This window comes from Rutidosis leptorrhynchoides, chromosome 7 (assembly GCF_046630445.1).
Source record: "Rutidosis leptorrhynchoides isolate AG116_Rl617_1_P2 chromosome 7, CSIRO_AGI_Rlap_v1, whole genome shotgun sequence".
Lineage (NCBI taxonomy): Eukaryota > Viridiplantae > Streptophyta > Magnoliopsida > Asterales > Asteraceae > Rutidosis > Rutidosis leptorrhynchoides.
In genome coordinates, this window is record NC_092339.1 from 163,548,216 (window position 1) to 163,557,095 (window position 8,880).

Here is an 8,880-nt window from a genome sequence, read left to right on the forward strand (position 1 = left end):
AAGTGACAAGAAATGATCTAGCTTCAAAGGATCTTGGATGGCTTGAAAGTTCTTGAAGTAGGATCATGACACAAAAACAAGTTCAAGTAAGATTTTTACTCGAATTAAGATAGTTTATAGTTATAGAAATTGAATCAAAGTTTGAATATGAATATTACCTTGAATAAGAAAGATAACCTACTGTATATAACAAAGGTTTCTTGATCTTAGATGATTACTTGGAATGGATTAGAAAGCTTGGAAGTAAATTAGTAAACTTGAAGGGATTTTTGAAGTGTTCTTCCTATGATGATTATAGCTTGATTCTTGAAGTGATTTTTGATGAAGATGATGATTAACTACTAGAAAAATACGTTCATAATAGTGTGTGTGTGTGTTGAGAGAGAATTAGAAAGAGAATTGGAAGTGAAATGGAGTGAATGATGAGTGGTAATTGGTGAGTGGTGAGTGGGGTTAAAAGGAGTTCTAGTTAGTTGACTAGCTCATGGTAGAAGTTAAAATTGATTAGTCATACATGACATAATCAAGAGTGGAATCCCATGCTAGTTCCTATTGGTATATACCCATAGTAAGTACGTTTTGAAGCTGTGTATAATACGGGTAAGAATACGACTAGAATTCTTGATGAAAGAAAAGAATGGGAAAGTAACTGTAACCATTTTCGTTAAGTATGAGTGTTTTGATATATGTCTTGAAGTCTTCCAAAAGTATTTTAATACATCTAAATACACTACATGTATATACATTTTAACTGAGTCGTTAAGTCATCGTTAGTCGTTACATGTAAGTGTTGTTTTGAAACCTTTAAGTTAACGATCTCAATTAATGTTGTTAACCCATTGTTTATTATATCTAATGAGATGTTAAATTATTATATTATCATGATATTATGATATATTAATATATCTTAATATGATATATATACATTTAAATGTCGTTACAACGATAATCGTTACATATATGTCTCGTTTCGAAATCCTTAAGTTAGTAGTCTTGTTTATATGTATATAACTCATTGTTAATATACTTATGGAGATACTTACTTATCATAATCTCATGTTAACCATATGTATATCCATATATATATCATCATGTCATTTTTACAAGTTTTAACGTTCGTGAATCGCCGGTCAACTTGGGTGGTCAATTGTCTATATGAAACATATTTCAATTAATCAAGTCTTAACAAGTTTGATTGTTTAACATGTTGGAAACATTTAATCATGTAAATATCAATCTCAATTAATATATATAAACATGGAAAAGTTCGGGTCACTACAGTACCTACCCGTTAAATAAATTTCGTCCCGAAATTTTAAGCTGTTGAAGGTGTTGACGAATCTTCTGGAAATAGATGCGGGTATTTCTTCTTCATCTGATCTTCACGCTCCTAAGTGAACTCGGGTCCTCTACGAGCATTCCATTGAACCTTAACAATTGGTATCTTGTTTTGCTTAAGTCTTTTAACCTCACGATCCATTATTTCGACGGGTTCTTCGATGAATTGGAGTTTTTCATTGATTTGGATTTCATCTAACGGAATAGTGAGATCTTCTTTAGCAAAACATTTCTTCAAATTCGAGACGTGGAAAGTGTTATGTACAGCCGCGATTTGTTGAGGTAACTCAAGTCGGTAAGCTACTGGTCCGACACGATCAATAATCTTGAATGGTCCAATATACCTTGGATTTAATTTCCCTCGTTTACCAAATCGAACAACGCCTTTCCAAGGTGCAACTTTAAGCATGACCATCTCTCCAATTTCAAATTCTATATCTTTTCTTTTAATGTCAGCGTAGCTCTTTTGTCGACTTTGGGCGGTTTTCAACCGTTGTTGAATTTGGATGATCTTCTCGGTAGTTTCTTGTATAATCTCCGGACCCGTAATCTGTCTATCCCCCACTTCACTCCAACAAATCGGAGACCTGCACTTTCTACCATAAAGTGCTTCAAACGGCGCCATCTCAATGCTTGAATGGTAGCTGTTGTTGTAGGAAAATTCTGCTAACGGTAGATGTCGATCCCAACTGTTTTCGAAATCAATAACACATGCTCGTAGCATGTCTTCAAGCGTTTGTATCGTCCTTTCACTCTACCCATCAGTTTGTGGATGATAGGCAGTACTCATGTCTAGACGAGTTCCTAATGCTTGCTGTAATGTTTGCCAGAATCTTGAAATAAATCTACCATCCCTATCAGAGATAATAGAGATTGGTATTCCATGTCTGGAGACGACTTCCTTCAAATACAGTCGTGCTAACTTCTCCATCTTGTCATCTTCTCTTATTGGCAGGAAGTGTGCTGATTTGGTGAGACGATCAACTATTACCCAAATAGTATCAAAACCACTTGCAGTCCTTGGCAATTTAGTGATGAAATCCATGGTAATGTTTTCCCATTTCCATTCTGAGATTTTGGGTTGTTGAAGTAGACCTGATGGTTTCTGATGCTCAGCTTTGACCTTAGAACACGTCAAACATTCTCCTACGTATTTAGCAACATCGGCTTTCATACCCGGCCACCAAAAATGTTTCTTGAGATCCTTGTACATCTTCCCCATTCCAGGATGTATTGAGTATCTGGTTTTATGAGCTTCTCTAAGTACCATTTCTCTCATATCTCCAAATTTTGGTACCCAAATTCTTTCAGCCCTATACCGGGTTCCGTCTTCCCGAATATTAAGATGCTGCTCCGATCCTTTGGGTATTTCATCCTTTAAATTTCCTTCTTTTAAAACTCCTTGTTGCGCCTCCTTTATTTGAGTAGTAAGGTTATTATGAATCATTATATTCATAGATTTTACTCGAATGGGTTCTCTGTCCTTCCTGCTCAAGGCATCGGCTACCACATTTGCCTTCCCCGGGTGGTAACGAATCTCAAAGTCGTAATCATTCAACAATTCAATCCACCTACGCTGCCTCATATTTAGTTGTTTCTGATTAAATATGTGTTGAAGACTTTTGTGGTCGGTATATATAATACTTTTGACCCCATATAAGTAGTGCCTCCAAGTCTTTAATGCAAAAACAACCGCGCCTAATTCCAAATCATGCGTCGTATAATTTTGCTCGTGAATCTTCAATTGTCTAGACGCATAAGCAATCACCTTCGTTCGTTGCATTAATACACAACCGAGACCTTGCTTTGATGCGTCACAATAAATCACAAAATCATCATTCCCTTCAGGCAATGACAATATAGGTGCCGTAGTTAGCTTTTTCTTCAATAACTGAAACGCTTTCTCTTGTTCATCCTTCCATTCAAATTTCTTCCCTTTATGCGTTAATGCAGTCAAGGGTTTTGCTATTCTGGAAAAGTCTTGGATGAACCTTCTGTAGTAACCAGCTAGTCCTAAAAACTGGCGTATGTGTTTCGGAGTTTTCGGGGTTTCCCACTTTTCAACAGTTTCTATCTTTGCCGGATCCACCTTAATACCTTTTTTGTTCACTATGTGACAGAGGAATTGAACTTCTTCCAACCAAAATGCACACTTTGAAAATTTAGCGTACAATTCTTCCTTCCTCAATACTTCTAACACCTTTCTCAAATGTTCACCGTGTTCTTGGTCATTCTTTGAGTAAATAAGTATGTCATCAATGAAAACAATGACAAACTTGTCAAGGTATGGTCCACACACTCGGTTCATAAGGTCCATGAACACAGCTGGTGCATTAGTTAAACCAAATGGCATGACCATAAACTCGTAATGACCGTAACGTGTTCTGAAAGCAGTCTTTGGAATATCATCTTCTTTCACCCGCATTTGATGATACCCGGAACGTAAGTCAATCTTTGAATAAACAGACGAGCCTTGTAGTTGATCAAATAAGTCATCGATTCTCGGTAGTGGGTAGCGGTTCTTGATGGTAAGTTTGTTCAACTCTCGGTAGTCGATACACAACCTGAATGTACCATCTTTCTTCTTGACAAATAAAACAGGAGCTCCCCACGGTGATGTGCTTGGTCGAATGAAACCATGCTCTAAAAGTTCTTGTAATTGGCTTTGCAGTTCTTTCATCTCGCTGGGTGCGAGTCTGTAAGGAGCACGAGCTATTGGTGCAGCTCCTGGTACAAGATCTATTTGAAATTCAACGGATCGATGTGGGGGTAATCCCGGTAATTCTTTCGGAAGTACATCGGGAAATTCTTTTGCTACGGGAACATCATTGATGCTCTTTTCTTCAGTTTGTACTTTCTCGACGTGTGCTAGAACAGCATAGCAACCTTTTCTTATTAGTTTTTGTGCCTTCAAATTACTAATAAGATGTAGCTTCGTGTTGCCCTTTTCTCCATACACCATTAAGGGTTTTCCTTTTTCTCGTATAATGCGAATTGCATTTTTGTAACAAACGATCTCTTCTTTTACTTCTTTCAACCAGTCCATACCGATTATCACATCAAAACTCCCCAACTCTACTGGTATCAAGTCAATCTTAAATGTTTCGCTAACCAGTTTAATTTCTCGATTCCGACATATATTATCTGCTAAAATTAATTTACCATTTGCTAATTCGAGTAAAAATTTACTATCCAAAGGCGTCAATAGACAACTTAATTTAGCACAAAAATCTCTACTCATATAGCTTCTATCCACACCCGAATCAAATAAAACGTAAGCAGATTTATTGTCAATAAGAAACGTACCCGTAACAAGCTCCGGGTCTTCTTGTGCCTCTGCCGCATTAATATTGAAAACTCTTCCGCGGCCGTGTCCATTCGTGTTCTCCTGGTTCGGGCAATTTCTAATAATGTGGCCCGGCTTTCCACATTTATAACAAACTACATTGGCATAACTTGCTCCGACACTACTTGCTCCGCCATTACTCGTTCCGACACCATTTGTTCCTTTCGTTCTATTAACCCCTGGTCCGTAGACCTCACACTTCTCCGCACTATGACCATTTCTTTTACACTTGTTGCAAAATTTGGTGCAGAACCCCGAGTGATACTTTTCACACCTTTGGCATAGCTGCTTCTGATTGTTGTTGTTGTTGTTGCGGTTATTATTGTTGTTGGGATGATTGTTGTAGTTGATGTTGTTGTTGTTGTTGTTGTTGTTGTTGTTGTTGTTGTTGTTGTTGTTGTTGTTGTTGTTGTTGTTGTTGTTGGGCCGTTTGTTGTAGTTGTGATTGATGTTGCGATTGTTGGGATAATTGTTGCGATTATTGTTGTAATTGTTGTTGTTGTTGTATTGGTGATTCTTATCACCATTTTCCTCCCACTTTCTTTTGACTTGCTTCACATTGGCTTCTTCAGCAGTCTGTTCTTTAATTCTTTCTTCAATCTGGTTCACTAGTTTGTGAGCCATTCTACATGCCTGTTGTATGGAGGCGGGCTCGTGTGAACTTATATCTTCTTGGATTCTTTCCGGTAATCCTTTCACAAACGCGTCGATCTTCTCTTCCTCATCTTCGAATGCTCCCGGACACAATAGGCACAATTCTGTGAATCGTCTTTCGTACGTGGTAATATCAAATCCTTGGGTTCGTAACCCTCTAAGTTCTGTCTTGAGCTTATTGACCTCGGTTCTGGGATGGTACTTCTCGTTCATCAAGTGCTTGAATGCTGACCACGGTAGTGCGTACGCATCGTCTTGTCCCACTTGCTCTAGATAGGTATTCCACCATGTTAACGCAGAACATTTGAAGGTATGCGTAGCGTACTTTACTTTGTCCTCTTCAGTACACTTACTTATGGCAAACACCGATTCGACCTTCTCGGTCCACCGTTTCAATCCGATCGGTCCTTCGGTTCCATCAAATTCCAAAGGTTTGCAGACAGTGAATTCTTTGTAGGTGCATCCTACACGATTTCCTGTACTGCTAGATCCAAGGTTATTGTTGGTATGTAGCGCAGCCTGTACTGCGGCTATGTTTGAAGCTAGAAAAGTACGGAATTCCTCTTCATTCATATTCACGGTGTGTCGAGTAGTCGGTGCCATTTCCTTCAAAATAGTCAAATGGAACAAGTTAATCATACAGAATATTAAGAGTTGTTAATAGTATTTCGTAGCATAATATGAACTCATTTATAAAAGCTTTTTCTTCATATTAGCATTTTATAAGTTTAAATTCGGGTAGTACCTACCCGTTAAGTTCATACTTAGTAGCTAATATACAATTCAACTACTACAATTCTATATGAAAAACTGATTATAATAATATTTCGCGTTCAAACTTTTATACAATATTTTACAAACTTACAATACCGCTTATTTTACATAAAGCATGAAATATAGCACACAATAACTTTGATACAAGATAGTTGTGAAGATAATTCTAGCTAGTACACAAGTCGTTCAATAAAGGCAATAAAGACACGTAATTCATACGTCCAGAAACAAGTCATGCATTCTGGTTTTACTAGGACTACTTCCCATCCTTGGTCTTGTGGAACATAACCGTTATGGCCGTTGATAAGACAGCGTGTTGTAACGTCGTCAAAGGGACGAGGGTTACGTAATGTCCAACAGTCCCGTAACAATCTAAAAACCTCATTTCTTACCCCAATTACCGACTCCGTCACTTGTGGGAACGTTTTGTTTAATAGTTGTAGGCCGATGTTCTTGTTCTCACTTTGGTGAGAAGCGAACATTACTAATCCGTAAGCATAACATGCTTCTTTATGTTGCATGTTAGCCGCTTTTTCTAAATCACGAAGTCCAATATTCGGATATATTGAGTCAAAATAATTTCTTAACCCATTGCGTAAAATAGCATTTGGGTTCCCCGCAATATATGCGTCAAAGTAAACACATCGTAACTTATGGATTTCCCAATGTGATATCCCCCATCTTTCGAACGAAAGCCTTTTATAAACCAAGGCATTCTTGGAACGTTCTTCGAATGTCTTACAAACTGATCTCGCCTTAAATAGTTGTGCCGAAGAATTCTGACCGACTCTAGACAAGATTTCATCAATCATGTCTCCGGGTAGGTCTCTTAAAATATTGGGTTGTCTATCCATTTTGTGTTTTTATACTGTAAAATAGACAAGAGTTAGATTTAAAAAAAAATACTTATAATACAAGCAATTTTTACATATATCATAAAGCATAAGCACACTATATTACATATATTACACCACACGAATACAACTATCTTATTCCGACTCGCTTGTTTCTTCTTCTTCGGTTTTGGTTCGTTTTGCCAAGTTTCTAGGGATATATGATGTTCCCCTAATACGAGCTGTCGTTTTCCACATTGGTTTAGAAAAACCTGGTGGTTTAGAGGTTCCCGGGTCATTGTTACAACATAAGGACTTCGGGGGTTGACGATACATATAAAGTTCATCGGGGTTGGAATTAGATTTCTCTATTTTTATGCCCTTTCCCTTATTATTTTCTTTTTCCTTTTTAAATTCAGTTGGGGTAATTTCTATAACATCATCGGAATTCTCGTCAGAATCCGATTCATCTGAGAATTAGTAATCCTCCCAATATTTTGCTTCCTTAGCGGAAACACCATTGACCATAATTAACCTTGGTCGGTTGGTTGAGGATTTTATTTTACTTAACCGTTTTATTATTTCCCCCACCGGTTCTATTTCTTCATCCGATTCCGATTCTTCTTCCGGTTCCGATTCTTCTTCTGGTTCCGACTCTTCTTCCGGTTCCTCTTCGGGAACTTGTGAATCAGTCCACGAATCATTCCAATTTACATTTGACTCTTCATTATTATTAGGTGAGTCAATGGGACTTGTTCTAGAGGTAGACATCTATCACATAATATCAAACGCGTTAAGAGATTAATATATCACATAATATTCACATGTTAAAAATATATAGTTTCCAACAAAATTTGTTAAGCAATCATTTTTCAAGTAAACACGGTCGAAGTCCAGACTCACTAATGCATCCTAACAAACTCGATAAGACACACTAATGCAAAATTCTGGTTCTCTAAGACCAATGCTCGGATACCAACTGAAATGTCCCGTTCTTATTGATTAAAAACGTTCCATATTAATTGATTTCGTTGCGAGGTTTTGACCTCTATATGAGACGTTTTTCAAAGACTGCATTCATTTTTAAAACAAACCATAACCTTTATTTCATAAATAAAGGTTTAAAAAGCTTTACGTAGATTATCAAATAATGATAATCTAAAATATCCTGTTTACACACGACCATTACATAATGGTTTACAATACAAATATGTTACATCGAAATCAGTTTCTTGAATGCAGTTTTTACACAATATCATACAAACATGGACTCCAAATCTTGTCCTTATTTAAGTATGCAATAGCGGAAGCTCTTAATATTCACCTGAGAATAAACATGCTTTAAACGTCAACAAAAATGTTGGTGAGTTATAGGTTTAACCTATATATATCAAATCGTAACAATAGACCACAAGATTTCATATTTCAATACACATCCCATACATAGAGATAAAAATCATTCATATGGTGAACACCTGGTAACCGACATTAACAAGATGCATATATAAGAATATCCCCATCATTCCGTGACACCCTTCGGATATGATATAAATTTCGAAGTACTAAAGCATCCGGTACTTTGGATGGGGTTTGTTAGGCCCAATAGATCTATCTTTAGGATTCGCGTCAATTAGGATGTCTGTTCCCTAATTCTTAGATTACCAGACTTAATAAAAAGGGGCACATTCGTTTTCGATAATTCAACCATAGAATGTAGTTTCACGTACTTGTGTCTATTTTGTAAATCATTTATAAAACCTGCATGTATTCTCATCCCAAAAATATTAGATTTTAAAAGTGGGACTATAACTCACTTTCACAGATTTTTACTTCGTCGAGAAGTAAGACTTGGCCACTGTTGATTCACGAACCTATAACAATATATACATATATATTAAAGTATGTTCAAAATATATTTACAACACTTTTAATATA